The sequence below is a fragment of the Procambarus clarkii genome, chromosome 88 (genome assembly GCF_040958095.1).
Source record: "Procambarus clarkii isolate CNS0578487 chromosome 88, FALCON_Pclarkii_2.0, whole genome shotgun sequence".
Classification (NCBI taxonomy): domain Eukaryota; kingdom Metazoa; phylum Arthropoda; class Malacostraca; order Decapoda; family Cambaridae; genus Procambarus; species Procambarus clarkii.
In genome coordinates this window covers 18,824,752-18,842,080 of record NC_091237.1, presented here as the reverse complement: position 1 = coordinate 18,842,080, position 17,329 = coordinate 18,824,752, and positions in this window count along the sequence as shown.

Here is a 17,329-nt window from a genome sequence, read left to right as displayed (position 1 = left end):
AAATGCTCCGGCCAGTTACAGAAAAATGGAAGTGGGACTAAAGTTAAGTTGTCGCACTATGCTGCTCGTCCTCCTAAACAAAGGCTAAAGTCTATTTCATGGAGCCCCAGTTTATAAATGTTAATAAAAACTAGTTACAAAGACACTCGACTGATTATGTAAGCCGTCCTCGGACAAAATCCACTCCACCCAGCAGTTGACCCTAGAAACACTTCATAAAATTTTAACATGCTGTTATTTCCAAATGGGGAAATTCTCGAATATAAACTAATATCTTGGCATACTGTGCATATTATAATAAAGGCATTAGTTAGGTGGTTTAGGTCCTGTTGATTATTTGTAGTACGTGGGTGAAGTATTTACAGCGTAGGTTTCAAAAGTCGTCAGCGAAGTACTTGTTCCGGAAGTGTTCAGACGTAATCGTGTACAGTTTTGCATTCATAAACGGCTACATGGCTCTCCCGACTTGTTGCCTTCTTTGATAATTACTTTATTCATAAACGGGGTTTGGCGGGTGCATGGACTTTGGCCTTTGAGGACGGGATCTATTACGTCCTTAAAGCTTCCAGATCAAGTACCTTACTGACGGCTTTTGTTAGCACAACGATGTAAATAGAAATGATTTTCACATGTGACTTTTAGCATGGGTGTATACACGCATGCTAAAAGGTTTTTAGTCCACTGTAAATTCCTGAGAATTTTGTAGTTGATAATGTCTCACTTTAATCTAGCTTTCCAGGGACTTTAGGTTTAGCTCCAGTAGCCTTTCCTCGTGCCTCTCGGTTCTAGGACTAGTCTGGTGACATACCTTAATCTTATGTTTGTCTTGTGTTTAACTATGCAGACTCCAGGCTGGAGCTGCATACTCACGGCAGACCAATGCTTGAGTGGTTTGAGAGGTTCTGAAGGACTAAAAGTTTCTTAAAAAACTTATGTTGGCTAATCTAGCAGATCCCGCTGATGAAATTTTGATGTGGGCTCCTGGGGATAGGTTTAGTGTGATCAATCCCAGATCTATTTGACTTTCAGGATTTCATCTTTTGCATGGTACATAGTGTTCGGCCTCCTGCTCCCTTCACCTAACTTGCTTTCCAGTATTAAACTTGGCCATTTTCTAGACCATTCCTCCAGGTTTTTCCAGGTTGTCTGTAATCTTCATCTGTCTTGATTATTCCCATAATTTTTTTTTTCATCGCCACTCTGAGGAGTCTATGACCAATAAGACTGCTTACATATATCTGAAACAGGATGGGTCCAAATAGTCCTGTGGGACTCTGCTGGTGGAATCTCATCACTGGTGTATCACTCTCTCTTCTTCCCCAAGTTACTCTTTCTTGTTGCTTGGCTATTACTTTCTCCACTGGACCACTTTGTCCAGTCTTAACTTGGTCTGTTTCCCATGGTATTCCAATAAGTTCATATATTCATTTAACTTCTAAATATCTTCATATTTTCCTCTTCGGTAAATCGGATTTTTGACTTTCAGATCCTTTGTTTGGGTATGAAATACTTGCCTCCACCAGATACTCAAATGTCAATACGCTGTAGTCACTGATTCCTGTGGGGAAGTGTTTGGGGGGGGGGCGGGAGGGGTCATTCGACTTTCCTTATGTCTGGCTTCTTGGAGGTGAATATCGGTCTACTAGGAACCAGGTCTAGGTGGTTCGCCTCTCGTTCTTGTGGGTCCCTTGACATGTTGGCTCAGTTTATTGCTGCCATGTCAGAGTTTAGCTCTCAATGTATCTGCACCTCCATGTTCTCCATTTGCCGTTTAATTCTGTAGTTGAAGTCGCCCATGATTAAGATTCTAGATCCATTCCTGCAGCCAACTGAAGTTGCTCTTGTGTAAATAGTTGCCATGTTTCTATTTAACTCCTGGGTCTTCTGTCATTTAATGGAGGGTTGTAAGTGACAATGGGTGGACCTAAAACATTAGTAGCATAGTTTATGTAGCTTCTGAAACATTCACAGGCTGGAATATCCATCTCTTCAAAATTAAAGAACTTATCAGCAGGGCTATTCACCCTTCCCACTTTGCTTACTATATCGTAGTCCTGCAGAAACACCATTAATGATTCCTAAATTTAGTTTCCAAGCCCTATTACATCTGGGTTTTCTTCCGGCACCCTAAGCCCACGCATTTGGACTCGCCCTTTCCCGTCTTGATTTTTCTCTGCTCTTCTTCTCTTTACTTAGATTTTACGTGGCAGGTTCTTGATGACCTCCATGGCAGTGACTATTTCCCCATCCTTGTTACTTATTTCTCTTTTCGCCCTCCCCTCTCCTTCCCTAGGTGGCAGTTTGCGAAAGCGGACTGGAACCTCTTTACCCTCAGTGCTACACTCTCTCTGACCTCTTCTGCCTCTCCCTCGCTCTACCCTCCTTTTTCATGAGTCTTCAATGCTACCCTCCGCTCTATCCCTCGCCCTTCCTCTCGCGGTCCACGGAAGTGCGCTCCCTGGTGGAATGCAGACTGTGCTCGGGCGGTAAGCGTGCAGCCTAAAAGACTGCCGTCCGCAGACGGCCGATTCTTTTTCTTTCGGAAAACGAGTGCGGTGGCCCGTAGGGCCATTCGTACGGTGAAACGTGAATGTTGGGCATCTCGTGTCTCCACCATTACGTCCGAAACTACTACTGCTACAGATCTGGAAGCGTATCCGCAAGATAGCGGGTAAGTTTGTTCCCCATGTTTCACCAGTCCTTCACCTCTGTGGTACTCTTGTGGCGGACCCATTGCAGGTCGCTACCTAACTGGGTTCCCACTTTATCTTCTGTTAGCTCTGGTTTTAATCTTCCCCCAATCTTTCCTTCTTCGTAAACCTGTCCTAGAGTCTCGTCCTTTAGATTTCTGCACTCGTCTTCAACTTCCCTATAACGATCCCTTCTCTCTCTGAACTTCATTCTGCCCTGGTCCTCTGCAGTTCTACGGCGGCGGGCTTCGATGGTATTCGCCGAAATGCTTCGCAATCTCCCTCCGTGCACGTCTCTCTATTTACCGAGTCTGTATAATCGGATCTGGGAGTCGTCGTTGATCCCCGAGAACTGATCGATGCCGTTGTCCTCCGTTCGCAAACCATGGGTCTCTGCGAACATCCCTTAAGAACTTTCGCCCTATTGCCCTCACAAGTTGTCTGCAAACTCTTTGAATGTATGGTTAACGTTCGTCTGATGTGGTTCCTGGAACACCATCACCACCTCTTCCCTTCTCAAATTGGTTTCCGCAAGTGCCGCAGCACGACAGATGTCCTGGTTAACTTGGAGGTCTATATTCGTACTGCTTTTGCTGCGAAGGCCTCCATTGTTGCTGTTCTTTTTGACCTAGAAAAGGCTTAAGACGCCACATGGTAATATCATATTCTATCCCAGCTTCATTCTTTTGGCCTTCGTGGTAATCTCCCTCTCATTCTTCGCAGCTTCTCCCCTCGTCGTTCCTTTCGGGTGCGGCTTGGTACCGCTCTCTGCCTCTTCTCAGCAATACAAGGTGTGCCCCAGGGTAGTGTTCTGAGCACTATTTTTCTAGTGGCCCTCGATGGTCTTCTTTCCTCTCTCCCTTCAGGCGTCTTCTCCGCTCTCGATGTCGATGATATCCTTTGAAGTCAGGGCGATGATTCGCCTCTCCAACGCCGGCTTCAACTTGCGATTGATGCCGTGTCGTCTTGGGCCACCGATCATGGCTTCAAGTTCTCTACTACTAAGACTTGTGCCATGACTTTTACTCGGAAACGGGTCGTTCTTCGTCCCTCTGTCACTTTATGGTCATCCCCTTGAGTACAAAGATTCCACGAAGCTTTTAAAGTTATTCCTTGACACACTCTTGTCGTGGTCTCCCCATATCTCTTACCTCTGTGTTGAATGCTCTAAGGCCCTTACCCTCCTTTGGGTATTGTCCCAGACTTCTTGGGGAGCAGATAGGCACGCTCTCCTTGCTTTACATTCCTCTCTCGTCCTGTCTAAGCTCGATTATGGTTGCCCTGCTAAATCGTCTGCTTCCCTACTATTCGCTGTCTTGATGCTTTGCACCATACTGGGTTGTGCCTCAGTTCTGGTGCCTTTTGTTAGACTCCCGTCCTTAGCTTGTATGTTGACACTGGCTTCCTGTCTCTCCAGGACCGCCGTGATCGCTACTGTCTTCGCTATCTTGCGCGGTCCTTACAACATCCTTCCTCTCGCCTCTGTCGTGCTTTAACTTTTACCCCTCCTGCGGTTCCTGTTCCTCTTCACCACCTCCCTCTTTCTGTCCGGTTATCTCGCTTACAGGATTCTCTTTCCGGTCGTATTTCTAATGTTTCTCCTCATGTTGTTCCTTCTTTGCCCCCGCAGTTTTGGACATCCCTGACCCTCATCACTAAAGCTTTTATTCCTCCTACAGTTCTAAAACGCCTTTTCCTTGCAGTTTTCCTCACTCCTACTCCGTTTCCGTCTTTACCGATGGGTGTACGTCTACGGACGGTGTTGGCAACTGTCGTTTTTCCTGATCACACTTGTCGCTTACCTCCGAGACTAGCGTCTTTACAGTGGAGCTTTATGCTATTCTCTCTGCTCTTCGTCTCCTGCTTTCTCGTTGTTAATCTTCCTTTTATAGTTGTCGACTCTCGTAGTGCCCTCATGGCTCTCGGGTCCTTTAATCTGGTTCATCCAGTGGTTGTCGAGATCCAGCATTGGCTGCTTCTTGTTGACTGTAAATTTAAGTCGGTTGAGCTTTGTTGGGTTCCCAGCCATGTTGGTGTCTCTTAAAATGAGCGTGTGGATGCTGACGCCAGGGAAGCTGTCCGCTCATGTCCCATCTCTCGTACAGGTATTCCATATTGACTTTTACCGGTTTTTTAGTTCGGTTATCCATTCCTCCATCCTTACCCGTTGGCAGGCTTCTTGGTCGTCTGTTACTGGTAACAAACTACGTACTCTTAAATGTTGTTTCCTCGTGGCCGTCCTCCTACCACTGTAACCGGCGATGGGAAACGGCCCTGGCGAGGTTGCGTATTGGCCATACTCGCTTTACCAATAGTCACTTGATGGAGCGCCGCCCAGCTCCTTATTGTCCTAGTTGCATTGTCCCTCTTACGGTCGTGCATGTCCTTGAATGTCCTGACTTCCAGGACGAGCGTGTGTCTTGCTTTCCGACCGCCCCTCGCGGTCACCTGTCCCTCAATAGAATTCTTGGTGACTCGGATACTTTTGATATCGTTCGCCTTATGCGTTTTTGTTCTCGTATTGGCATATTTTGGTGATATTTAGCGCCCTCTGATTATTTCGCACTTTGATGGTGCTACATAGCCTTCCCGGTTTGGTGCCTTCTTTTGATAATTATTATCTCATGTCTGTCGACGCTCCACCGATTTCCCTCCATGCACGAGCGATCTCCTCCAGGGCAAAAATCGTCCTGTCCCTACGCCACCTGTGTTTTATTATCCTACCATCATGATCCTTTTTCTGAGATGTAGGGTTAGTGTTGGACTTCAAGGGGCCAGAGAGATGGGGGAGGGAGAGGATATAATGTAGAGATGAAGGGAGACGAGAAGGGACAGAGGAAGGAAGATTGGTTGATGCGGGAGGGGAGGGAGGGAGGGGTCGGGGACAAAGCTAGAGAAGAGTTGGTGGAAGAGATAGAAGTGGAGTTGGGGGGGGGGGGGGAGGGAGAGGAAGATATATAAATGAGACGAAGTTGGGGTCAAGTGGAGAAGAGCTGAGGAGGACGGGTGTGCAAGTGTACTTGCACCCAAGTACACCTGCACCGAACTTGCACCCAAGTTCGGTGTAGGTGCAATTAGTGCAGGTGTACTTGGGTGCAATTTCGGTGCAGGTGCAAGTTCGGTGCAGGTGCACTCGGTGCAAGTTCGGTGCAGGTGCACTCGGTGCAAGTTCGGTGCAGGTGCACTCGGTGCAAGTTCGGTGCAGGTGCACTCAGTGCAAGTTCGGTGCAGGTGCACTTAGTGCAGGTGTACTTTGGTGCAAGTTCGGTGCAGGTGCACTTAGTGCAGGTGTACTTGGGTGCAAGTTCGGTGCAGGTGCACTTAGTGCAGGTGTACTTGGGTGCAAGTTCGGTGCAGGTGCACTTAGTGCAGGTGTACTTGGGTGCAATTTCGGTGCAGGTGCACTCAGTGCAAGTTCGGTGCAGGTGCACTTAGTGCAGGTATACTTGGGTGCAAGTGCACTTAAATGGGTGCAAGTTCGGTGCAGGTGCACTTAAATGGGTGCAAGTTCGGTGCAGGTGCACTTAAATGGGTGCAAGTTCGGTGCAGGTGCACTTAAATGGGTGCAAGTTCGGTGCAGGTGCACTTAAGTCCAAGTTTGGTGTACTTTAGTGCAAATTTGATGCAGATGCACTTGGGTGCAAGTTCGGTGCAGGTGCACTTAAATGGGTGCAAGTTCGGTGCAGGTGCACTTAAATGGGTGCAAGTTCGGTGCAGGTGCACTTAAGTCCAAGTTTGGTGTACTTTAGTGCAAATTTGATGCAGGTGCACTTGGGTGCAAGTTCGGTGCAGGTGCACTTAAATGGGTGCATGTTCAGTGCAGGTGCACTTAAATGGGCGCAGGTTCGGTGCAGGTGCACTTAAATGGGTGCAAGTTCGGTGCAGGTGCACTTAAATGGGTGCAAGTTCGGTGCAGGTGCACTTAAGTCCAAGTTTGGTGTACTTTAGTGCAAATTTGATGCAGATGCACTTGGGTGCAAGTTCGGTGCAGGTGCACTTAAATGGGTGCAAGTTCGGTGCAGGTGCACTTAAATGGGTGCAAGTTCGGTGCAGGTGCACTTAAGTCCAAGTTTGGTGTACTTTAGTGCAAATTTGATGCAGGTGCACTTGGGTGCAAGTTCGGTGCAGGTGCACTTAAATGGGTGCATGTTCAGTGCAGGTGCACTTAAATGGGCGCAGGTTCGGTGCAGGTGCACTTAAATGGGTGCAAGTTCGGTGCAGGTGCACTTAAATGGGTGCAAGTTCGGTGCAGGTGCACTTAAGTCCAAGTTTGGTGTACTTTAGTGCAAATTTGATGCAGATGCACTTGGGTGCAAGTTCGGTGCAGGTGCACTCGAGTGCAAATGCACTTGGGTGCAAATGCACTTGGGTGCAAGTTCGGTGCAGGTGCACTTATGTCCAAGTTTGGTGTACTTTAGTGCAAATTTGATGCAGATGCACTTGGGTGCAAGTTCGGTGCAGGTGCACTTCAGTGCAAGTTGGAGTACAGATGCTGACTAGCAGGCCCTTCAGTGTTACCAAACTGCCTATCTTGAATGCGCTGTGACATTTTTAGAGAGTTTTAAAAGTTATGTTAACTCTCCATACTCCAGATGACCTAGAAAGAGCAACCCATCAGCCAACCTTCCCGCTCAGCACAAACTAGTGTAGTAATAGATTGCTGTCGTTACGAGGAGGTTGGTAGACATCTTGCCCAGGTACTGCAGGTTCCCATGTAGTGGTTGCCGTCTTTCCTGTCTGTCTGTCCACCAAGTGTCTGTCACTGCTGAATACTTTCACACGTTGCCACACTGAGAGATCATTATGTGTGCTCTAGTAACACTTTATTATGCTATTCCAGACACTCCATACTAAGTAGTTATCAAATCAAGGCACCAAGCCACGGAGGCTATATAGCACCATTAAAAGTGTTGGATATACAGAAGACGCTTAATATTACCAAGGATGCCAATACGAGTGAAAGTAAGTAAGTAAGTAATTATCAAAAGAAGGCACCAAACCGGGAAGGCTATGTAGCACCATCAAATGCGCAAATTAATCAGAGGGCGCTAAATATCACCAAGGATGCCAACACGAGAACAAAAACGCATAAGGCGAACAATATCAAAAGTATCCGAGTCACCAAGAATTCTATCGAGGGACAGGTGACCGCGAGGGGCGGTCGGAAAGCAAGACACACGCTCGTCCTGGAAGTCAGCACATTCAAGAAGGACATGCACGACCGTAAGAGGGACAATACAATTTGGACAACGAGGAGGGCAGCGCTCCATTAAGTGCCTGTGAGTTAAGTGGGTCTGGCCAATACGTAACCTCACTAGAGCCGTTTCCCACCGTCTGTTACGGTGATAGGAGGAAGGCCATGGAAAGACAACACTTGTGAGCACGCAGCTTATTAAGAGTAACAGAAGACCAACGACCCTGCCAATAGGCAAGGTTTGAGGAATGAATAACTGGATAGAAGTCTGAATAAGTACGTGCGTTTACGGAAGATGTGACAGGAGCGGACAGCTTCCTTAACGGCAGTGTCCGCACGCTCATTTAAGGAAACCACCAATATGGCTGGGATCCCAGCAAAACTCGACTGTCTTAAATCTGCTGGAGATAAACAGTCGATATTGAATTTTGACCGCAGGATTAAATGACTCCAGAGCTATGAGAGCACTGCTCGAGTCTACAGCAATAACAAAGGAAGAATTGCAGTGAAAGCCGTTGAAGAGCAGACAAAATTGCATAAAGTTCAGCCATGAAGATGCTAGTCTCTGGAGGAAGGCGACACACACTGTTTCCTGACTGCACCCGAGTACCTACACTGTCAGCAGACCTAGACCCATCTGTGACGACGGAGATGGAGCGGGAGTATGAAGAAGAGTGAGCAAGGAAAAGGCGTTTCAGAACTGTAGGAGAGGTAATGACCTGCATGACTAAAGCTAAGGTTATACAAAACCTAGGAAGAGGGACCCTCCACGAGGGAAAGGACTGACACGATGAGAAACATTGGCGACACGAACTGAGAGAGAACCTTGCAAGCGCGACAACCGTACAGAAAGGGAACAGGGCCCACAGGAGGAGTAATGGTCAACGTACGACATAAGCAAGTGTTTTAAAAGGGACCACACAAAGTAGCGAGGACAATAGCAATCACTACTGCGATCCTGTAGAGACTGCATGCCAGTCTCATCATACAAACTCTGGATAGGGTCAAACGAAAGGCACCACTTGCTCTCCAAAACAAAAGAAACGGGCGTCATACGGCGACAGTTTCTTCCAGGCTGTACGCTTACAGCACACAGCCCGAAAACAGTCTGCATTCCACCAGGGAATGTACTTTCGCACGCCCGAGGGTAGAGCGAGGAACAGAGCGGAGGGCAGGTTAAAAACTGTCATGAAAGAGGAGGGCTCAGAGGAGGGCTCAGGGAAGAGGCAGATCAGAGAGGTCGGAAAGAGTAGCACACAAGGTAAAAAGGTTCTAGTCAGCCCTGGCAAACTGCCACCTAGGGTATGAGAGGAGGTCAAACAGATGACAAGGATGGGGGAAAAAGTTCACTTATGTAAGTCATCAAGAACCCACCAGGCAAAGTCCAAATAAGAGAAGATAAGCAGAGAGAAAGATCAAGACAGGAAAGGGTGTGAGAGCAGTGTCAACATGAGTGGGCTCCCCAGAATTCAGAAGAGACAGAAGACGACAAAGGGTCAAGGCAGCAGCCCCTGGTGTATGTCAGAACATCACCCAAGAGGGTAATGCCAACAGTTAAACTCACCCAAAAGGAGCACAGGCTCTGGTAAGGAGTCCAACAGGTGTTTAAGATCAAGAAAAAGTAGGACATCCGGGGGAGAGAGAAATGGAACAGACTGTATACCATTTACTCGCAAATATATGGGCCACAGAACATCGAATGGGCCGCTGAAAAAGTCGCGATGAAGGAAATATCAAGATGGATCAAGAGAGCAAAAGAAACATGGGTCCCAGCAAGAGCTGCAGGGGGAAGAGAAAGGAATAACCACGGACGTGGCCAGGATGAGCACCAAGCATCGGGTTCTGGAGAGAGACAAAGCAGGGAAACTGTGTGATCACAAGTTGGAGTTCATAGAGGTTGGCATAATAACCACGAATATTCCATTGAAGAACAGAGATAACAAGGGAGAAACAAATGCAAAGTAGAACACAGCAGAATAAGGAAGAACATCATCAGGATCAGTGAAATCAGGGTGACGGGGGCAGAGGTAAAGCTAGCAAAGATGTCAAGACAAGGGAGCGGGAGGATGGACTCCGAGGCAAATGGACAGAGTCCAGAGCAGGAGGATGCCACAGAGATGGGTGGTCAAGGGAATTTGAGGCAGGAAGGACAAACAGGTGAGGGCACTGGAGTAAGGGCAGCATCCAAGAGGATCAAAGGTCAAGGAAACCTCCATAGGAGCAACACAAGACCCCGCCACTGAGGAGGAGGAGGAAGCAGGGATAGTGTCCGAGTCAGTAGGTGAGGAAAACATCGAAGCCGCCTTACCTGATAGGGGAGGAAGGAGAGGAGTAAAGTAAGTAAGTAATTATCAAAAGAAGGCACCAAACCGGGAAGGCTATGTAGCACCATCAAAGACACAAAATAATCAGAGGGCGCTAAATATCACCAAGGATGCCAATACGAGAACAAAAACGCATAAGGCGAACGATATCAAAAGTATCCGAGTCACCAAGAATTCTATCGAGGGACAGGTGACCGCGAGGGGCGGTCGGAAAGCAAGACATACGCTCGTCCTGGAAGTCAGGACATTCAAGAAGGACATGCACGACCGTAAGAGGGACAATGCAACTAGGACAATAAGGAGCAGGGCGGCGCTCCATCAAGTGACCATGGGTTAAGCGAGTATGGCCAATACGTAACCTCGCCAGAGCTGTTTCCCACCGCCGGTTACGGTGGAAGGAGGACTGCCACGAGGAAACACAACATTTAAGAGTACGTAGCTTGTTACCAGTAACAGACAACCAAGAAGCCTGCCAACGGGTAAGGACTGAGGAATGGAAAACCGGGTAAAAGTCGGAATACGGAATGCCCTTACGAGAGATGGGACAAGAGCGGACAGCTTCCTTGGCGGCAGCATCCGCACGCTCATTTAAAGACACACCAATATGGCTGGGAACCCAACAAAACTCAACCGACTTAAATTTACTGTGAACGAGAAACAGCCAATGCTGGATCTCGACAACCACTGGATGAACTGGATTAAAGGACCCGAGAGCCATGAGGGCACTACGAGAGTCAACAACAACTACAAAGGAAGACTGACAACGAGAAAGTAGGAGACGAAGAGCATAGAGAATAGCATAAAGTTCCGCTGTAAAGATGCTAGTCTCCGGAGGCAAGCGACACATATAAGTGCGATCAGGAAAAACAACAGAGTAGCCAACACCATCCGCCGACTTGGACCCATCGGTGAAGACAGAAACGGAGCGGGAGTGAGAAGAAAAGTGCTCGAGGAAAAGGCGTTTTAGAACCGAAGGAGGGGTAAAAGCTTTAGTGATACGGGTCAAGGATGTACAAAACCGCGGAAGAGGGACCCTCCACGGGGGCAAAGAAGGAACAACACGAGGAGAAACATCAGAAATACGAACGGAAAGAGAATCCTGCAGGCGAGATAACCGGACAGAAAGAGGGAGGTGGTGAAGAGGAACAGGAACCGCAGGAGGGGTAAAAGTTAAAGCACGACAGAGGCGAGAGGAAGGATGTTGCAAGGACCGTGCAAGATAGCGAAGACAGTAGCGATCACGGCGGTCCTGGAGAGACAGGAAGCCAGTGTCAACATACAAGCTAAGGACGGGAGTCGAACGAAAGGCACCAGAACTGAGGCGCAACCCAGTATGGTGCAAAGCATCAAGACGGCGAAGAGTAGAAGGAGAAGCAGACGAGTAAGCAGGGCAACCATAATCGAGCTTAGACAGGACGAGAGAGGAATGTAAAGCAAGGAGAGTGCGCCTATCTGCCCCCCAAGAAGTATGGGACAAGACCCGAAGGAGGGTAAGGGCCTTAGAGCACTCAACACGGAGGTAAGAGATATGGGGAGACCAAGACAAACGAGTGTCAAGGAATAACCCCAAAAGCTTTGCGGAATCTTTGTATTCAAGGGGATGACCATAAAGTGACAAAGAGGGACGAAGAACAACCCGTTTCCGCGTAAATGTCATGGCACAAGTCTTAGAAGTAGAGAACTTGAAGCCATGATCAGTGGCCCAAGACGACACGGCATCAATTGCAAGTTGAAGCCGGCGTTGAAGGAGAGGCGAATCATCACCCTGACAACAAAGGGTAAGATCATCGACATAGAGAGCGGAGAAGACACCAGAAGGAAGAGAGGAAAGAAGACCATTGAGGGCAACCAGAAAAAGAGTAGTGCTCAGAACACTACCCTGGGGCACACCTTCGTATTGCTGAAAAGAGGGAGAGAGAGCGGTACCAAGGCGCACCCGAAAGGAACGACGAGAGAGGAAGCTGCGGAGAAAGAGAGGGAGATGACCACGAAGGCCAAAAGAATGAAGTTGAGATAGGATATGATAACGCCAAGTGGTGTCGTAAGCCTTTTCTAGGTCAAAAAGGACGGCAACAACGGAGGTCTTCGCAGCAAAAGCAGTACGAAGATAGACCTCCAAGTTCACCAGGACATCTGTCGTGCTGCGGCACTTGCGGAAACCAAATTGAGAAGGGGAGAGGAGGTGATGGTGTTCCAGGAACCACATCAGACGAACGTTAACCATACGTTCAAAGAGTTTGCAGACACAACTTGTGAGAGCAATAGGGCGAAAGTCCTTAGGGGAAGTACCCAGAGACCCCGGTTTGCGAACAGGGAGGACAACGGCATCGAGCCAGTCCTCAGGGACTGACGACGACTCCCAGATCCGATTATACAGACTCAGTAAATACCGAGACGTGCTCGGAGGGAGATGGCGAAGCATCTCATAATGAATACCATCGGAGCCCGCCGCCGTAGAACCGCAGAGGGCCAGGGCAGAACGAAGTTCAGAGAGAGAGAAGGGATCATTATAGGGAAGCTGAAGATGAGTGCAGAAATCTAAAGGACGAGACTCAAGGACAGGTTTACGAAGAAGGAAAGATTGGGGAAGATGAAGACCAGAGCTAACAGAAGAAAAGTGGGAACCCAGTTCGGAAGCGACCTGCAACGGGTCCGCCACAAGAGTATCATGGAGGTGAAGGACCGGTGAAACATCGGGAACGAACTTACCCGCTATCTTGCGGATACGCTTCCAGATCTGGGCCAGAGGGGTCTCGGACGTAATTGTTGAGACATAAGATGCCCAACATTCACGTTTAGCCGTACGGATGGCCCTACGGGCCACCGCACTCGCTTTCCGAAAGAAAAGAAAAGAATCGGACGTCTGCCTACGGCGGTGCCTCTTCCAGGCTGCACGCTTACAGCGGACAGCCCGAGCACAGTCCGCATTCCACCAGGGAACGCACTTCCGTGGACCCCGAGAGGAAGAGCGAGGAATAGAGCGGAGGGCAGCGTTGAAGACAGTGTCATGAAAAAGGAGAAGACCGCGAGAGAGAGGCAGAAGGGAGAGGTCAGGGAGAGCAGCACTGAGGGTAAATAGGGTCCAGTCTGCCTTAGCAAACTGCCACCTAGGGAAAGAGAGGGAAGGGCGAAAAGAGAAAAAGGAAACAAGGATGGGGAAATGATCACTACCATGGAGGTCATCAAGAACCTGCCACGAGAAATCTAAGTAAAGAGAAGAAGAGCAGAGAGAAAGATCAAGGCAAGAAAGGGTGCGAGTCCGAGAGTCCAAATGAGTGGGCTCACCAGAATTCAGAAGAGACAGGGAATAAGAGAGGAGAAACGGCTCAAGGAGGCGACCCCGGGTATTCGTCAGAACGTCACCCCAAAGAGAATGACGACAATTGAAGTCACCCAGCAGGAGCACAGGCTCCGGCAAGGAGTCCAGGAGGTGTTTCAAATCAGGAAGAGAAAGCGGGACACTCGGGGGGAGATAAATGGAACAAGCTGTGTACCATTTCCCCACAAAGATACGAGCAGCAGAACAATGGAGAGGCGAAGGAAAAAGTAAAGGAACAAAGGGAACATCAGCCCGAATCAAGAGAGCAGAAGAATTAGAAGCCCCAGCAATGGCTGGGGGGGGGGGGAGAGAAAGGAATAGCCACGAAAACGACCAGGACGAGCACCAAGCATTGGCTCCTGGAGACAGACACAAAGGGGCGAAAACCGCGAAATCAGAAGTTGGAGTTCGAGGAAATTGGCGTAATAACCTCGAACGTTCCATTGAAGAATGGACAACGACGAGAAGAGAAAGGACAAAAACAGAGAACAAGGAAGAAACAAAGGCGAAAGAGCAACAGAGCACGTTAAAGAATATCAGGGTCGGGATCAGAGTCAGCAAAGTCAGGGTTAGGGGGCATGGGTAAACTGAGCAAAGACGGAGGGAAGGAAACGGGAGAACAGATCAGAGGTGGGCGGGCAGGGTCCGGAGGAGGAGGAGGAGGAAGAGGAGGAGACAATGGAGAGGAGCCGTCAAGGACAGCAGCAGGAGGAGGGGGAGTAGAAAGAGGGGAGCGCACCCCAGCAAGAGCAGCAATCGAAAGGGAAGCAGGGGCCAAAGAAACCTCCATAGCAGGAACAGGGGGCGCAAGCACTGAAACGGGAGGGGAAGGAGCAACAGAGCCAGGGGAAGGAGCAACAGAGCCAGGAGGAGGAGCTGAGGAAGAAAGCGAAGCCTTCTTACCCGGCGGGGAAGAGGAAGGAGAGGAGCCAGGCTTACGCTTCTGACTTAAAGAGACCGGTGTCCCAGCAACTACGTACCGGGCAACGGATTCCAGTGTCTCAACAGGAGAAGCCGAACAAGAGCACACACGACGGCCGTTAGGAGAGCGATGGACATCCACCCGCACCGACAGGCGGTGGGGAGAGCTGATAGATGGAGGAAGAGGATGGGAAGGAGGACCGGAGGGGGACGAGGAAGAAGACACAGAAGACACGACAGACCGGGTAGTAGGAAGGGGAACCCCAGACAGAGGACCAGGAGGAGGATCCTTCGGGAGAGAACCCAAAGGAACAGAGGAGGGGGGCAGTGGGCGCATCAGGGTCCAAGGCCCGGAAACGGTTGTGAGTCTGAGGAAGGCGGGAAGGACGAGGAGAGGAAGAGCGCAACACGCGAGCATAAGAGATATTAGCATAGGGCGGGAGCCGGCGAACCTGGCGCCTCGCCTCAGGAAAAGATAAACGCTCCCGGTGCTTCAGGATGAGGACGGCTGCCTCAAGCTTGTAATGGACACACGCACGGGAGAAGGTAGGATGGGCCTCACCGCAGTTGAGGCAACGAGCCTGGGGAGAAGCGCACTCCGACTTAGAGTGACCTTCGCCACCACACAAAGGACAGAGAGAGACAGTCCCGGAGCAGCGGAGGGCACCATGCCCAAACCTCCAGCACTTGTTGCAGAGCCGAGGAGAAGGAATGTACTCCTGGACAGAGCACCTGGCACCAGCAAGAATGACAGAGGGTGGAAGGGTCCTACCATCAAAGGTAATCTTCACAACCCGGAGGGGTTGACGGCAACTACCACGAGGGGGACGAGTAAACGTGTCCACCTGGAGAATAGAATGGCCCTCGGCAGCGAGGATATGTCGAATATCGTCGTGGCAGTCGCGCAGGTCCCGAACACCGGTTGCAACATGGGGCGGGAGCAAAATAGTGCCAACACTGGCATTCAACTGAGCGTTTTTCGAGACCCGAACGGGGGTCTCGCCAAGGCAGGACAAGGCAGCCAAGCGGGAAGCAGCATCCTGAGAAGGAGCAGCAACGACACGCGTACCGAGACGAGTGGGGTTGAAAGTAATGGAGGCATCCACGGAATCAATGAGATGTCGATGAAGGGAGAAATCGTCAGGAGGCGCAGAATCAAGAGGGAGGAGATCAAAATATTTGGCCCACGAAGCGGGACCAAACAAGGCTTGATAGGTAGCAGAACTGGAAGGAATCGAGCGAGGGCGGCCGTGACGAGGACGGCGGTGAGAACCCCCAGAGAGAGAGGGGTTAAAAGGCGCAGTAGTTACAACTAGAGAAGGAGCCGCGCCAGGGGACGAGGTAGTCACCACTGGGGGCTTGGGCTCGACCCAACCACAGAGGAGGGAAGGGAGCCAGGGGAAGGAGTCAGAGGCCAAAGGAGGAGCAAGGTCGGAGCCCAATGCAGCGGAGGCTACAGAGCCCGGTCTTCCAATACGGACCGACTCGGGGGCTTGGTCGCCCACCCCACGAGCCTGAGAAGGTAAGCCAGAAGCAGCCGAAACAGGGGTTTTCATCGTGACGAAAAGAAAAATTCACTCACGAATGTGCCCCCACACCCACCATGGAGCCACAATTAGAGGCAGGACACCCAACAAGAAGCTATCGCCGATCTTGTCGGGGCCTCCTAGGGGTGCGTCGTGAGTATACGCCCCACAAACGCCACCTTAAGAAACCGACAGTCCGTCGAGATCGGGTTCAGTGACGAAGTGGGGATTGACAATAAAAGGTTCCCCTCGCTCTCGACGTCGGGTACTGCAGTTCTACGGGTGCATGAGTATGCCTCCTCAAGCACCCGGGCGTCAAAATAGAAGAAGTCCATGGAAGAACCAGAACGAGCAAAAGGTCGGCAGGAAACGGCAAGCAGATAGGAGAAGAGGAGGGAGAAAAACGAAACAGAAGGAAAAGGTGCCCAGCAGAATTGGAGAGGACGGCAGCAGGAGCACAAGGCTAGAAAAGGACAGAGGACTGTCCTAAGGAGCATCACACTCCGGCAGCCGCCCACGAAGCCCCCACACGGCGACAACGAGCTGAGCGGGGAGAGGGAGGAAGGAGAGGAGCCAGGCTTATGCTTCTGATGGAGAGAGGGGCATACCATCAGCATATACTTGGTGATCGCTTCTCCAGTTTCAACAGGAGAGAGAACAGTAACGGGCAACATGAACGCTGGTGAGGAGGATGGACAATGGCCTGAACAGACAGGCAGTGAGGAGTACCTAGAGACAAGAGGAGAGGGCACAGGAGACCAGGAAAGAAGGAAACACCAGACAAAACAAGGAGGACCCTCTGGTCCAGAACACAAAGGACCAGACGAGGTGGTGTCGGGGGTCCAAGGCCTCAAGACTGTTGCAAAACTGAGAAAGCGGGAGAGAATGGGAACGCGACACTAGCATTAGACGTGCCAGAAAGAGGTTAGACCGCAAACCTAGCACCTAGCCTCAGGAAAAGGCAAATAATCACGATTCTTCAAATTAAGGATGGCTTCCTCAAATTTGTAATGCACGAGAGAAGGCAAGGTGGGCGTCACCACAATGATGCAGAGTTTGGGAAGAGCACTCCATCTTGTAATGACCCGAGGTTCCACACAAGGGGCAGAGATATTCTACTTGTGCACCTTAAGGGACCATTCCCAAATCTCCAGCACCTGCTGCAGAGACAAGGAGAGGGAATGTACTCCTGAACGGAGCATCTGGCACCAGCAGGAATGACTGAAGTGGGGTGGGACTTGCCATCAATTTTTGACCTTAACAAGGCGAAGAGGCTGATGGCAACGACCACGAGGGTGTCAGGGGGGTTGAGTGAAGGTATCCACGTGGAGGACAGGATGGCCTTGGGCCTCAAG